At 40.0% G+C, this 16,808-nt stretch overlaps 1 long non-coding RNA gene across 1 annotated transcript; it reads left to right on the forward strand.

Moving 5' to 3' along the window:
* Positions 1-8,565: 8,565 nt before the first annotated feature.
* Positions 8,566-9,733, forward strand: LOC145447989 (uncharacterized). The gene is made up of 2 exons (XR_013917768.1): positions 8,566-9,020; positions 9,496-9,733. It is a non-coding gene; the product is annotated as an uncharacterized LOC145447989 (long non-coding RNA).
* The last annotated feature ends 7,075 nt before the right edge of the window (positions 9,734-16,808 follow it).

Genomic DNA, 16,808 nt, shown 5'->3' on the forward strand with positions numbered 1-16,808 from the left:
ATCGTAATCTAGCAGCCCATTACGTGTCTTGCTAATCTGGAAAATCCAGCGTTTTTGAACTTTATACCTGTTTTAGCAGATCACCTTTGAAGCTTTATGGACAAAAGACATAAAATATCTTTTCCGCTTTTTAGAAGTGGTATATGTATCTAACTTCCAATTGCGAGTATCATACTTTGAGTTCTAATCACTTTCAGTTCTTTTGTCTGCAGAACATACATTTTAAAGCATGAAAGCAAGTGTAGTAATGCCTCTATTTTCCGAAAATATAGCTACACTAAATATAACTTTTACGATGCACAATATTGGTTATTAACGTATCCTAATCGTGCAAAGTGATGAAACCCTATCCTATACAACTTCTAAGTATTGCTCTTCACCTAAACATGCGGCCTTATAATATGGGGTAGGGCGCTATGCCATGATATTCGCTAAAACGGGGTCTTCTAGTAAATAAAGGGTTAGTATCGCATTTTCATGTCAATACTATGATTTGCATCCCATGATGCGAAAGAATGCTCATTCTGTCGAAAATTTATATCTCCTGGGATGCATCAATACGAATCAAGCTCTATGCACCGTCCGCATAGCTCATTTCGCAGCTTTTGACACTTCTGACAGTCCATGCGAACGAATTAGGACTGTTTTCAAAACTACTTACTTACTTGAGTAGATTTAAAGTCAGACAATTCTACTTCTACTTCAAGTAGTTTTAGGTTGCTTATTGAAGAAGTACTTCTACTCGTACTTGAGAAGATTTTTTCGTCGCTACTTCTACTTCTACTTGAGTAGCATTCTCGACTACTTTGACCAACTCTGTTCAATACCACATGACAATATAGACCAATAGACTAGCTACTCCGAAAACCCAGTGCCAAATCTCAACTGTAATCCAACATCTGTTTACACCTTTTTGAATTTTACATTGATAAACCGAAATGCTGCAGAGCTGAATGAGCAGAAAATCGTCAAATTTTCAAAATGACGTAACATTTGACCCTGCGGATTAATTTTCTTCAAATAAACTTTATTGTGTTCGAAATTAACTCATCTATGCATGTACCAAATTTCAGAAGATTTGGGAATGTGGTGGTTCCAACTTTTGTTGTTCAGGTAGTGAATGGCCCTCGCGTCTCTTACAATCACCGTGTCTCAGGATCGGCAAAGTTGGCAGAAGGTGAAAACATCTATCAAAAGATCATCAACAGCTCCGTTAACAGCGTAGCAGGAGATCAGGTTCATGGGAACATGAAAGTCATCAACTACCTCACGAAGGCTGAGAGATACCTAACTCCTGCAGATCACAGTAAGTGTGATGTTGGTTTATCAGTAGTAGTGAATAGAGATTTCTTTATCAATAAGGCGGTCATTGACGTTCAATGTACCTCAATGCAGTCTATGCAATGATGGGACGATAACTATTTGCCACACATTCCACGTGAGTGTAGGTTAAGCGAGGTCTAATTTACCAATGTTCAGAAAACCGTTTATTTCAAGCGACTGTGCAGAAATGCAGGATAATCGTATCACTAAATTTAATTATCCGGTCTGGCAACGCGCAAAGACACGTGAAAATATCACTAGTTTGCTGACATATCCGCGGATTGCGTGATAAACCTGCTTTCTCTATTACTCTAGAATTTGGGGGAAGCTGACCAATTCTTGGACGTATTTGAGTGGAGTGGTGTAAAATGGTTTATGTCAGTGTTTCTTAACCTTGTCGCCAGCGCTCCCTAAGGGACGATTTGAATTTTGAAGGGAACGGTAACGCTCCGGGGCGATATGGCGATATCTTCATAATTTTTCTTCATCTTAGTGTTGTGACCCGAAACCTTACATGATCGTTATATAGTATGGATTACTTTGTTTGTAATACATTCATGTTAAAGTTAATCTACCAAATGGTATGAGCTCGTTATAACAACCTTGATTTGATCCCGAACATAGCACATACAATTACCATGACGTTAATCAGTCGAGTGGTCCTCGGGCGCGCGCGATTCAAGCTATTTCTAAATGTGAAGTCCCAACCTGAAAAGACCGACCAGTATTCGAACTCTCACCCCTTATTTTTACTACCGTCCTTAAAATGTGAGGGGGGGCGACCCAGGCAATTTTCGAAAGGGAAAATGGTCAAGAGCCATTGGTTTATGTGGTCCGAAGATCCACTGAGCAGCCAACCAATGAGAAGCCGTCGCGCGGCGAAAATTAACCACAGGTCTTATTGAAATCTCCCGACATGTTGTTATAAGTTCATAGTGTTGCCACAGAATTTCTCCTTTCAATGACTTTGCCATACGCCAGTGCTTCTTGATTATGACGCATAAATAGGTTATTGTATTTCACCACTACACGTGCTTGATTCATTCGGCACCCCGCCCGGTGCTGAAAGGAGTGATATTGGGTGTGTATTAGTTAGGGCCATATTGTTGTAGATAGGGTTATATTTGGCTTTGAAGTGTATTTACTTGTCGTATTTGATTGTATTAAGAATCTGGTATAAATAATTTGTTCAGTTGTTATGTCGCTGAGAATTGGTATCATCAAATAACCGTACTTCATTTAAAAGAGGCGTGTTTGACGTACAACCGGAGTGTAGACAACTGACAGTGCAACGTGGTCGTGTACCCAGAATAGGCTTCAGAATTCTGCGGTTACACATAGTAGGACATGTTGCTGGAGTGGCATTGTTATAAGTGATGGTCTTTCTAGTGACAACGAACGTACAAACACAGACCAGATCCTCGTTGCCTCAGGAAGTTCATGTGCAGCCATTTTACCAATTGCTCGTTAAACTGTATCTGGCTGTATATACGAATTTATTCTACATGTTCGGTTTCAGGCATCAAATATAGAACAATAGTACAAATTTGCAATGACAACACTAAGAAATTGACGGCCACTGATGTCCTTCACGACTTCCGGCATGAAGAGCTTCAGCAACCTGACTTCGAGGTGTATCCTCAGATGCGACAAGTTGACGTGATCGATTATTACAAAGGTCGCTATGGCAACAACGCATTTCAAGAATCTTGGATTAAAGTTGGCCGTAATCAACTGACAAAGGAAGCTGGTTTCTTCAGCCAAGACCAAGCGAAAGCGAAAATGATCGGAATTCGCGACGTAGTGGTATCCATATGGCAAAAGGAAAAATTAGGCTCATCAGATATAGTCGGCACCACCGCCATCGTCGCATCCGCTGGATCGGGAAAATCCACTCTCATACGGCGAATAGCTCAACAAGCTCTCGGTATATCGTCCGCGGGAAAGGAAGCTAAAGATATGTTGTCGTGCAGTGACAAAATGGTACATTATGTGGAGTTGAAGGATAGAAAAGCGGCGAACGAAATTAAACCGTCGAAGTTTTTATTTGGTGGGCTGTACAAAATAGAAGAGGATGAAGATCTGGCATTCGAATGGCTGGATGAACATCAATCAGAAGCTATTTTAATTTTCGACGGGCTGGATCAGGCAAGATGGGATTTTGATGAAGACGGTCTAAGAAGGATAAGAAAGCACGAAAAAGCAAGCTCTTGGACTGTCATGTACAACATTCTATCACGTAATATCCTATGTCATGTTAAAGTCTACATATCTTCGCGTGAGTTCAAGGTTTCAGAGTTACCGGCGATTGCGCGACCCGATACTATCATTACTCTGAGTGGTCTTACTTTGAAAGATGCGCATAGGCTGTTTACCTTTTTACTCAATGAGAATGGCAGGGACCTCTGGGAGAAAATTGAAACGATGTCCCCAAGATTGCTCAATTTGGTGACTGTACCAATTTTCCTGATTCTAACAGCAGTTGTGATGGGGAGGGATCCAAGTAAGCCACCCCCGACAACGGTGACAGAACTATACAACCGGATAATTTCAGCTCTGCAAAGCGTCGAAAACATTCGAAATCGGAAACAAATTTTGTCGATATTAAACAAACTGAAGGCATTGGCATTTCATGGAATGGAAGATGGGAAGGTCGTGTTTAAAGAGACAGACCTGGAACTTTTTGGATTGTCCGCAGGTGAAGTCCAAGATTTAATGACGAAAGTTCCAGGGAAAAATCTGCTAAGCCGACATTTGATGCGGGGAGATTTCACATTCTTCTTTTGCCATCAAAGCATTCAAGAATATCTGACAGCGATCTTCATAACCGAAATGGAGATCAACGAATTCCGTCGCCACGATGAAAAACATCTTCATGAAGAACGTTGGTCCGTCGTGCGGCGATTCGTGGCAGGTGTCGTCTTCTCGAAACCACGAAATGATATCTACAAAGGTCAGGGATTATACTATTAACCCTTATTGATTATATATTTGAATGTAAACAGCTGCATCGTCAATGCTTTGCAGGTTCGAGCCCCACTGAAGTCGGTTCGATTACTCCCAAATAGTTGTTGGGAGGTCATCTACTTCCTCATCTAAAAGAGCCCCGAACGGAACTGGTCCATGATTTATGTCGACAGTTCATAAGCCATCAAAATGAATATCGACATGATGCAGATTTCGAAATACTGACAAGGGACAACGGGCTGTAAAGTCATGCAGTCCACACAAATTCGTTTGTGAAACCACTTGAGTGCAGTGGCGGAGCAGCTCTTTGGCGCTTATCCGCGGCAGGCTGCTAGGGGGCAGCCAAAATACGAGGTGATGGCCTTTTTTTAGTCAACACAACAACATTTCCAGTAAATATAATTGAAAAGTTTGAGACTATCTCAAAATTTGGGGGCGGCATTTTCAACGAAAGCCATGGGCCGGCAGCATATGCTCCTACACCACAGCTTGGGTGTATCAATTTTCAGGCATGAACCCACTCTGTATAGTCATATTAACTTGGTAATTTGACTGAATGAAACCACATTACGTCGGTTATACGGCGACATTGTGGATAACATTGCCTCGTAATTGCTAACTGCACATTGGCTGTGAGTGGACGAACTTGTGCTTAGACAGTCCTGCTGTGCGTTTATTAGCCGGAAACTACAATTGGCACCCACTAATTTAGGCAAGATCGCGCTGCTGAATTACGGTGAGGAAGGATGAGAGAAAATATGAGACACCTGTATGGGAGTGAGTCATTGACTTGGTTAGGTCATGTCCAATGACGCGGGTACAAGTCAAGTACATGAAAAGTGGCTCAAGTCTCGTAAAGTAGCCTATAATTGTCCACATTCAGGAAAGTGACTCCAGTCACGCGCAGTCATAACCTTAGTCATTACGATCCTATGGTTAGGAACGGACCATGGCGACTTCTAGTTGTTGCTTTTGTTTTGGAATCCATGGTCTTCGATTACTATGTTTCTTCTTTTATGCCAGGCCAAGGTTAGTTATTATGATTCGTGATCCATCAAGTCACAGCACAAACAACATTTGTTGTAGACACAGCTTACGCGAATCACATGACGACAAGGAGTATAGATAAACCTGGAAAGGTAGGGTTGGAAGTCTAGACTCTAGAACTAGAGTGAACCTTGATCGCACTCGAACTCCCGTCCCATTGGCGTTGGAGCTGTAGAACGCACCACGACGCTATCTGTCAAGTATCGCGCCACTATTATCCATCGAGCCATTTGATTAATTTGATAAAAGTCTTTCCAGAAATTCACAATTCTAATGGTTATAAATAATATACGCGGCGTCTTGATGCAACTACAAAATCGAATAGGCTAGATGTAAATTATTGGTGTCGATCAATTACTTACCCAGGTAAATGGACATTCTTTCTTTGTATAATGTAATTGGAGTTGCTGTTTTGCCCTCTTAACGAAAAGAGTGTGTATTTACACCCGTGTAATGTTCCGGATATACGAAAGCAGAACCTACCTCAGACTTATACCGCGCTATAAATCTAGTACAACATTTCAATCCAAATTATGCATGTATACGACTGTAAATACAGACATAGGATTTATGACCCCGATATATTTCTGAGTTAGGTTCTGTTTTCAGCTGTTTGGGTGTGAATGTTGTGTCGGGTGATCACATAGCTGATCCCTTCTTCTGTTTCACAGTGGCTGCATAACAGCGTCGCAGAAAAACGCATTCGGCGAAGATGCCCATTCAATGTGCAATGCTCCATTCATAATCGTAATAGAATATAGATTCATTCCTTCGTGATGTTTTTTTTTTGTATTGACGTCTCGGTGTATGGTTGGTATCACCAATACGTATCTCCTGTATCTGTTGTTTGGTACTTCCTACTTCAAATCGTCATTAAATGTTTGAACTTTATGGTCCTCGAGTCCGCAAGCGGTTAATCGTAGGTCATGCACGAAGACTGCGGCTTCACTTCAATACCTTTGTAGCATCTTCATTTCCTTTTACGGCCCGATGTACGGGGCTGTAACTCGAAACAACAGTCGCATTGCGGAATCCACATTTTAGTCACAATATCTGAGAAGCGGCAATATGCGATTACAAAACGTCATTGAAGACTGTGCATTGTGCAATGTGCAATATTACCGCAAAATTCAAAAATCGTGAGCAAACGTGATCAGCCTACGTTACTAACGCTCCACGAAATTCTGTATTACAATGATAAAACTTTGCATATCTCCAGCGTTAACATTCTTCCTAGCTCCGTTGTCCCAAACCTGTGGGTCAATAATACATTTTGATGAGCAACAAAGCCAATTGAACTGATATTACTACACTGTTATACTGTGCATATTATGGGTATAAATCACTGGTTATAAATAGGGCTAGGCAAAATCGAGTACCTGAGTGATTCGATTCTGAATCACGTGAAATGCTTCGAGTCGAGTCCAGTAATCGAGTATCACCCATTATGACGTCACAACATAATGTAATATGTCGAATTTCAAATATGTACCTTTTATTCGACCACAAAGACTATAATTCATGTTATCCATCACATTAAAGACACTTTGGTATTTTTTCGACCATGCTGATTTCATTGCACTTGGTGACAATGTTGTGCGATGATCATGACTTCGCAAATGCGTTATTTCTAATAACGTTCGTAGCCTTGAACTATATGTTGCATATGCTACGATACGGCCAATCAAGGATCCAAGGCTTCAACAGTGAAAATTAGCATCGAAACAATAATTCTCGTTGATAAATTAGCTTTCAGTAGCGAGGAGAGTATAATTTCAGTACTCGAAAAAATCGTATTTTACTACTCGACTCGAATCATTAAAATTAATACTCGATTCAGATTCGAGTACTCGAATCATTGTGCCCAGCCCTAGTTATAAATCAATGGGATAGGCCTACTACTCTGCAATGTCCTGGCGTTTACAGAAGATCAAATGTTTATTGCGGAAAATATTGCCATTTCACGGGCTTATGGAGGTATTGCCAGTCTCTGTTCTATGATGTAGTAAATAAAACTTTCCGGAAGATCACAAAGTAACCAACTACAAACAGTGGGTCCGAAAATTGGTATCTGTCTAAGTAAAACCTGGAGAAACGAGAGCAAGAAAGTTCACTTTCTGTTTAGTCATCTTGATATATTTCCTGATTATCTTGGTGATTAGAGTCAAGAGAAAAGGGGAAGGCTCCACCAATACATCAAAACAACAAGAGAAAGATATCAGGGCAGATGAGGGGAGCATATTATGGCAGACTATTGCTTACAAGCGAACATCGTCAAAGAAACAAAATCGTTTCAAGATAAATTAAAATATTATATTCCAATTGGTTATTTTGAATTTACAATAGATGGTTGACATAAATCTGACTGAAGTAATGCAACGTTATTTGAGTATTAATGTATATATATATATATATATGACTGGAGTTTATTTATTTACAGTAGAACCGTGAAAGTTGGTGTATTTGGATTTAAAATAGTGTTCAGTGTTTAAAAATTACAGGTGTGCTAGATTGAATTTCTGAACTTTATAATACGGCGGAGCCGTTTTTTTTATTTATTCAATACAGTGAAAATATGAGATTTTAGGTAAAATAGCCTCCATGGATTATATCCCAAAACCATAGCCAATTTGCAAAACTAAGGTCATATTCAGAATAAGTGGCCTTCAGAACCCCCAAAAACCAGTCTTACTTTGTATGTACACTGTAAAAAATCTGGTAGATTTACTGGGAAATCTCTGTAAATTTTGCCACGAATTACCGGTCGCAGCCAATTACTGTGCGTAGCTTGTAATTTTACATTTTGATATGTAATATTACCTTAATATAGCTGTAAAGTAAGTTACCAGAATTTCTTCGCAAAATTACTGACAGTTACTCGTTACTGCAGTTTACCGAGCTATTGGCAAAATTGATTAGCTTCAAAATCGCTGCAGCCAATGTATACATAGGACTGAATGTTACTGATATATCATTCTAGAGGTGATTTGACCTGATTGAGCCTCGTTTGCGAGACTGGGGTCTGTCATACCGAAATTGCTGGCCCTAGTTTCAATTTAAGCTTAGTAGGGTACAAGAAATAACTGACGATCGTAGCTAATGTGGTACACCGTAGCCATATTATATTACATTCGTCACGGATAAGACTGATAAGTTAGAAAATTCGTTCAGGATGTATAATATTGCTCGGGGAAACTAGAAATATCAACACCGCATGCTCATGCTCAGCTGACCATTTGTTAATGGCGGACAAGGCGACCTGTAATAGGTTACATTAGGTGACTGCTTTTTCTGAGATTCGTAGTAAACAACCAACGCACAACTGTGACATCACAAGCAGCGTCTGGTTAAGTAAGTACAGTAAGTAGTGAACAACACATGGAATAAATATCAATTTATACGAAATTAGATGAAAAAAGGGACTATATGCAATGATAAATGTTTCTGTATGGAAAAAACGACCCAGATCAAACATTATAACGTGGCCAGTAAATATTATTGGTGTCATGTGTCAGCGGATGAATACCATTTATTTCGAAATCGTTCGACTGTTGTCTGGCTCTGGCCAGTGGCCATTAGTGAGATTTGAGCAAAGGGTGGAGCGAAGCTTGTTGTGCTTGAAGAAAGTGGACACGATCGTTGAAGATTCCTAGGAATGCTGAATGGAATACGCATCTTAAAAGGTAATACAGTACTACATATAGTATTTTTTACCGTGAATATCTGACTCTGCACACCAGCCCTTGATGACTTAGATTTCATGATTGATATCTTTCATTCGCCGCATTCTCTGTACTATTTTGGGATATTTGTCGACTTATATAGTGACCACATACTCCGCCGCGGAGGAGTTGAAACTGTTGGCTTGGAAATGTCATTTTCGGGCCGTAGCATAGAGATGTTCTCATCCACTGCTGGATTTGTTAGCCACACATGCCACCTTAAATTAGGAACCCTTTGCTTCAATACAGAGATAAAGTAAGTCATGAATCTCTGCTTTGTCATGTAAAAGGCGGAGCCGTCATCACACAATGTGCCAGTACCGGTACTTCAAAACATGTTATATTTTTGTTAGCCTATTTGTCTTAGTCTTTATAATGTCATGTCCAGGTTAGGAACTTTGCTTTATATAGCGACTTACGCATGAATTCTTTTTAGTGGAACTGCAAGATGCTAGTTACACAGAAGGAATGAGAACGAGAAAAAGAAACAATTGGAAGTTTGGCCGGTGGTGGAATTGATTCACGTTTTCTTGAGACCACTCGTGTTACTGCATGTCTCCTAAAGAAGAATTAGACCTCCAGCATCAATATTTTTCCATCGACAACCACTTCATCGTGATATCATGAATGAATATACAGTTTGTTCCAATGTCGTTTTGGGGATGCGAAGAAAATGTTGCGATATTTTTGCATTGCTTTGCGATAGGTATGGATGTACGTGAATTTACAAGCTGGTATGTAATCCTGATTTACAGGGACAGCATGTAGGTAGGTAGGCGGTAAAATGACAGTCTCGATCGCAAATGTACAGGAGAACATGTATATTAGATATACCGAAGGTGAATGTAACATTACAGTCTGGCGTGTAAAGTGAGCTTACCGGACGAGTGTAAGTTAAATTTACATTGACTAACGGTAATTTTAGATTACCACGAAATGTCTGGCTACCGTGCTTCCAAACATTTCGCGGTAAATCGAGGTTTTTATTTTTTACAGTGTATGTAAATATGTACTGACCGGTGTTACGAATACATCGATAGTGTGTATTGCTTGACAGCAGGATTGCATTTAAAACAAACGATGTTTTATAACACTTTGTTTAAAACATGTTTTAAACAGTGTTTTAAGCAAATGCCTTCTATTAGAATTTTTTTTCAAATGTTGTCTAATTATGTCATAATTATGTAAATACGTCTGAAAAAACATGTAGTATGAGCCTACGGACGATTTGCACCCAAAATAGTCGACATATACCTTGTGGCGGGGCTGGAACCCTTGAAATCGTCGTCGTTTCAACAGTTCCAGCACGGATCATTGGTCCGGAATGGGTATTCTGATGATGATGACCGCCGGCAGTAAAAATGCTGCATAACGATGTAGTCATGGTTAAAAGATAATTTTGATCTGTTTATGACAGTGGTTGGAAGCCCCTTCGTCGAAGGAGCCATATTTACCCTATATTTTCAATTGTCAATGTCAATCGATTGTGACGTAACAACTAAATATTCGTGACATCATGGCTAAACAATAATAACAAAAAAGAAAGGGGCTTGTTTTAAACATGTTTGTCTTAAATTGGTTTTCAACTGCAACCCTACTTAACAGTCTCGGATCAAACACAGAAACAACAAATTCTTGCTCGATCGCTTCGTTCGCAACTCCAGGAGAATGAGGACAAGCACGTTCGCATGGAACTATATACAGCAATCTATGAATCAGGCGACAACAATATTATGAAAAATCTCTCCGTGCTCGATGCATCTCAAATCTCATTAAGCCGCGATGAAGCTCATATCGTTGGATCGCTTGCAACAAGTAATCAAATACTTGATTCTTTGGATTTGTACGGCTGTAATATCGACGATGAGCTTTTGGACATCATTGCAAGGTGTTTCAAGAATGGTAATCAAGTGAGTTGCTCTAATGAATGAATGATTGCTTTTGTAAGGGAACAATAGCGAGAGGTATTCAAAATTTATCAAATTCATACCCTATGCGATTCGCAATTTGAAGCCCTCTTAAACTACTATTAGACAGTATTATAGTTACCTCATTTTGGAATCGGGAGAGGAGGACACTTTCACGACGAATTGCCAAAAATGAGGACATTTAGGCGTCCTCGGAAGACATTTTCAAAACGTCGAAAGGAGGACAACTCCTAAAAAAGGACGCATGGTAACGCATGCTGGAAAGAATAGCAATTTTAATAACATATTCGATGAGAACGACATAGACTTTTTCTTGCATGATATATGAGTATGCAACGAGTATGCTAATCAATATATCCAACGCAAATCAATGGTAAAAGATATATCTAGAAGTATAGCTCCTTCAAATACTAGGATGACGTAGACATCAGCTCTTATTTGAAAAATACTAATTCAGCGTCAATTAACGAACGCGCGCCACGCGACGGAATTTTGAGTGACCCACAGACAATTTCAGTTGTTACATGATAATGTGACCAGCGGGCAGACTCTGCATTAATGCCCACTACTTGCTTACGTCAAATTAGTGAATGCATGTTGTTATTATGTAATGTGTGTCTATGCTTCACTGAATAAATACAGGTTTGCTATCCTCAGAAAGATGGCCACGAAACTGCTTGGTCTGCTACGTCTACATACATTTACAACCAAACTTTTTTGACCATGACTATTGACAAGGAAATGCCGCTTTCCAATCAAACTGATGTCCTCGTGCAGATATTACTAAAGATTTTTACTAGGGATGATGTGAGCGTAGGGTTTACGTTTGCGTTTTGTGTGTGATCCTCAGAAATTTAGAGGTTCACGTTTACAAACGAACATTGGTAGGTTCTGCACTGTGAACCTTTTTGATACATTACAATTTCCACTTCATTATAACATCTTTGGTTAATATTTTTGCGTTTCAACTGTGAGCCACTCATATTCGTGCGATTGGGGTGTTGGCTACATGCGGCCCGCGAAAGCATTTTGTGCGGCCCGCGGCGGCATTTTGGAATTTCCAGTATCCACCAATATATTCAAGTGCCATATAACCTTTTTACATATAAGAACTTATAGTTCACCCTAAAACTACTATAAAAATCACTGAAATCTCAACAAACTTCAATATCAAAACATGGACTTTGAAAAGCTACGATGCAGGTAGAAGATCATCTATTACGTCACATTTCTACTTCATGATGATAACACATGACCAGTTGATGTTATTATCACTGGCAAGTGAGACAGTAGTACGCTCTACAGCTGTAAGACCAAGGAATTCTTCGCCGATTGGACATTTCTCTTCCAGGGGTTCTAAACCAGGGTCCGTAGACCCCATCGGGGTACGGAGCACCACTTCAGGGTGTACGAGATGCATTGTGGAATTAGGCCTCTATGCTGTGGAATATGTTCTTGGCCAATTTGTACAATTGGAAATTAGCCTTTACGCTCACCCGCGATTTTAGGCGAATGTGCTTTCTGATTCTAATATAGGTATTAAGTACCACCAGAAATTGTGTTGAAAAGGGACAGGGGCTACGTGAAATCTCATCTGAAGCACAATGGGTATGATCGCTTAAAACAGGGGTCGGCAACCTTTTGCTAGTCGCGGGCCAAATTTCAGGTGCACAACATGTTGGCGGGCCGGACCGGAATTTTTCCTAATACCATATTTACCGTTCACGTCGGTATATTACCCTACAATGCTGCAATCTCAATCATACAAATCACAAAAAGAGCAAAACACATGTATTTACCGTACACTTCAAAAACGCAGGATAAATGTGACACAGGGCGCAGCTTGCTTTGTGAAAGGTTTTCAACTTCTGGTAACAAGTCAGATGAAGCTAGAATCAGGCCATATTCTGAATGTGCGTTGGGATACGTGATCTTAGCTTGCTCTTCGTGAATTTCATTGTTGAAAACTATTGTTGACATGCGCACGTGCTACCAAAAGTCGATGCTATTTCTTTTGCATTGTTGGTCAAGCTGGGATGAAGACCCATTTCAAGAACTTACTCTTTGTCAAAGTCAATCAGCGATATGCTCTTTGTATGAAATTTGTCATTCAATTCAACTGCATGGCATTTCAAATGGGCCAATTTGAAATTTTCTGGCAATGGTATTGGCGCCCACATTAACCGGAGTACTGGGTAGTCAGAATTTATTTTGTACAGAACGAATGTCGGAAAAGCGGATGGAAATTCATTAATTATATTTGGTATATCACAGTTACAAATATATAGTGCTGGTACTAGGTTTACTCTCCTCCAGTATAGGAAAGTGAGGTTATTTAGTTGTTTCCCCCTGGAGTTGCAAATTCAATTTGTTTAGATGTGACGTTAAATATTCTACGAAAGCAAGATTAGATACCCATTTTCGATGACAAGATTATGAGTCGGCGATGTTTGTATTTTCAAGGAAAGTTGCTATTTCATTTCTCAGTTCATACACTCGTGCAAGCATCTCGACGTAACAAAGCATGTAGCCGTTTTGCCAGTGACACTTGCAACCGACGGGTTTGCCCAAGACACAGAAAGCTTCAGAAGAACGCATATTGCTTGGAATGCCGAACAGCGTCTTGTAGTTGAAGTGCTCTATGTTTCGTTGTTCTTGTGTTTGAAATATACGTGACAAAGCAATGCTTATTGGGGTAGTCCTATCTTTACTATTGCTTTTGGGTCTGCATTCAATACAGTGGAACATATGGACTCAAAGGCTTTTCGTGTGCGCCTTGTCAGGAGTTAGCGACGCAAGAAGAGCTTACTGAAATATGGACATACGAAAACCAAATTGGCAAAATATGACGTAACAATTCAATAATAAAAAGGATCGCTAACAGCTGTACCGGTACTCCGGTAGTCATAACAAAGTGACAAGAGAAAATCAAATCTACAAAACACAGACAATTAGCGGTATTTTATTTAATATTTTAGGATTGCATAAATAGGCCTACTCTTTGTGCTTGTTATTGTGCCGTTAACTCTTTGATGGGGGCACACGGGGGATCTTTGAGGTGATGGATTCTGCTGTGGTGAATGTGGTTCTGAGAGCAATATTCAAGTTCAGTACCGCCAGTAACATTTGAGGTATCTCTGCGTTTCTCTGAGAGCCATTAAGGTGATTAACATTTAAAAAGTGGTATTCTGCGACTCACGCAGCAGCCTGATTTTAAAATCGGAATATGACGAACGCGGACCAGTACGGGGCTCGTTCACTTTCGGACCAAAAACCCTTTTTCTCCGTAAAGCTGTACTGAGTTTGGTCCGAAAGTGAACGAGCCCCGTAGGTGCGTGAATTACATGTTCCGGAATCATCATCCGCAAGTGGAAGAAAACATTATAAATTTTGACATTTTTCGAAGCAGTGCTGCACTGCAGATTGGAACTCATTACGAAACGGCGGGCCGTATTCTTATGGTAACTAATTATTTCGTCGCGGGCCGGACGATTTCGCTTGGCGGGCCGGATCCGGCCCGCGGGCCGTAGGTTGCCGACCCTTGGCTTAAAAGGTTAATAATCAATGCTATTACTATGGCTCAATAATGAATATATTCAAGTTCTTGTTGATATGCTCCAATAATAATCTAAGGCAAAGTCTAACGCTGATTTGATTTGACTTTGGCAATGACAGTAACAATAGCCTATACTTATCACTAGGGCGATTTTTTTTTTGACATGTCAAAAAAAGTCAAAATTAGGTCAAAATTGTGGCGTTAGGTCAAAAAATGTCAAACTTGTTTAAAAAGTTGAAACTTTTTTGCAACCTGCAATTCGTTTGTATCGTAGATTTTGCACTGTCGGTGAACTTATTATTTAACATTTCACAGCTTGTAGCCTACTTTATAGGCCTACCGCTGTAGACCGATCATTGTCTGCTCCTTGTCAATCATAAACATTCAAATGAAACAAATAGGCTGACGTGGTGTTTGGTCAATGTGCCTCAATATCCTAACTGAAGCAAGACTGCTTGGGCATTGCATGGTTCTTATATCAAGAAGCACATGATGAAAAATTGTGATGTAGATATCATTTTCAAAATGAAGCAACACGGTGTGTCACCAGCAGTGTATGCACAACTTCAGTGTTGCCAGCCTAAAAGGCAACAACTGCTGCTGTTGAACGTTCTTTCTCCGTTCTTGGCAAGCTACTTCGTAAGGACAGAGACTTTCTACCCGAGAATGTAGTAAAGTATCTTTCGTTGTACTACAATAAATTTTAATTATTTCTACCATAATTCGTGATGTAACTACTGGAATTCTTCATAGGGCCAGATTTCGTAGAAATACTAGTTTTTTTCATGTAACTATTTGTCAGTTTTCAAGCCAAAAAAGTGTTTTCAGGCCAAAATACTTCGTAAGGACAGACTGATTTTTTAGGTCAAAATCTTCCGTTTTTTAGGTCAAAAGAAAATCGCCCTACTTATCACGATTATATGAAAACCAGGATTAGGCTTCACTGCTCAGATGCTCTGATATCCGATCAATCTTCAGTAGATTTTATATTCTACATCAAATTGTGGCACGTCAAAGGTCCGCTAGCTGCAATATTATAACCCGACAGTTTTACGATGTCATGATGCATCCTCTCGCATGACGTCTATAACTCATTATTTAAAAAATTACGCCCGGCACAGAAACAGTTTGATTCATATATTTTGAAATGTGGAAATTATATCTCACGAGGCAGACGGACGCAATGATAAATTTCAAAAACACAAAAATGAAAGAGATCGGCATAAACGAACAACATACAGATAAGAAAGCCATGCTCGAACAGCAACAACAACAGTGCATCAATCACAGACCAATAGGTTGATTAGATGGGTCCAGCAGATAGTCTATCAGTGATTTTTTTAAACCGTTGAAGCTTCGTTCACGAATAGTAATGGGAATGCTATTCCAGATGTTGGGACCGGCTGTCAAAAGAGATCGTTTGCAGAATTCCTTCCTTGCGAAATTGTGGCGGTAATTTGGTGCGGCTGAAAATCTGGTATTGTGACTATGGGTGGTTGTTGATAGTTGTAATTGATCCTCCAAACTAAAGGCAAGCTGTTTATTGTGAAATCGATACATGAATTTAGCTACTTCCAGATATTTAATTTCTTCTACTCTCAATATTCTCCACTCCCGATATGACTTCCCAAGATTACATCGAAATGACCCCGTAAGGGCACGAATGGCGTTGTTTTGTATCACCTGTATTGGATGCAAAGTAGTTTTGTTGCAGAAGCCCCAACTCAAAGTTCCATATTACAAGTGACTGTGAACCATTGCAAAATACACTTCTCGGAGCACCGTCTTCGTAACTAGATGTCTAAGGCGCCGTAAGATGCCAACACCACGGGAGAGTTTAACCGCTAGTTTCTGGGTATGGTCCTTCCAGGATAGATCGCCATCAATGAATATGCCAAGATATTTTGCAAACCTAGAAGGGTTTATCGTCTTATCATTTACCATTACACTAACAGTGCGATATTCTCTAGTACTTATGGTGTTACTAATGAATATAATCTGAGTTTTGGCAGCATTCACCGTCAATTTATTACACATCATCCACTTTGATACCAAAGTCATTTCCCTATTAAGCTTCGCATTGAGCTCTTCAACGTCATCTGATGAGGCGCAGAGGTGCGTGTCATCAGCAAATAGGGTGGTTTCAAGCGATGTGGATTTAGCTAGGTCGTTGATATATATCAGGAACAATGTTGGACCAAGAACAGACCCTTGAGGGACACAGCATCGTATGGCGCCAGGCGACGAGTTGATGCCACTGATATC

The sequence above is a fragment of the Botryllus schlosseri genome, chromosome 10 (genome assembly GCF_051294905.1).
Source record: "Botryllus schlosseri isolate E-star chromosome 10, Bs_hap1, whole genome shotgun sequence".
Lineage (NCBI taxonomy): Eukaryota > Metazoa > Chordata > Ascidiacea > Stolidobranchia > Styelidae > Botryllus > Botryllus schlosseri.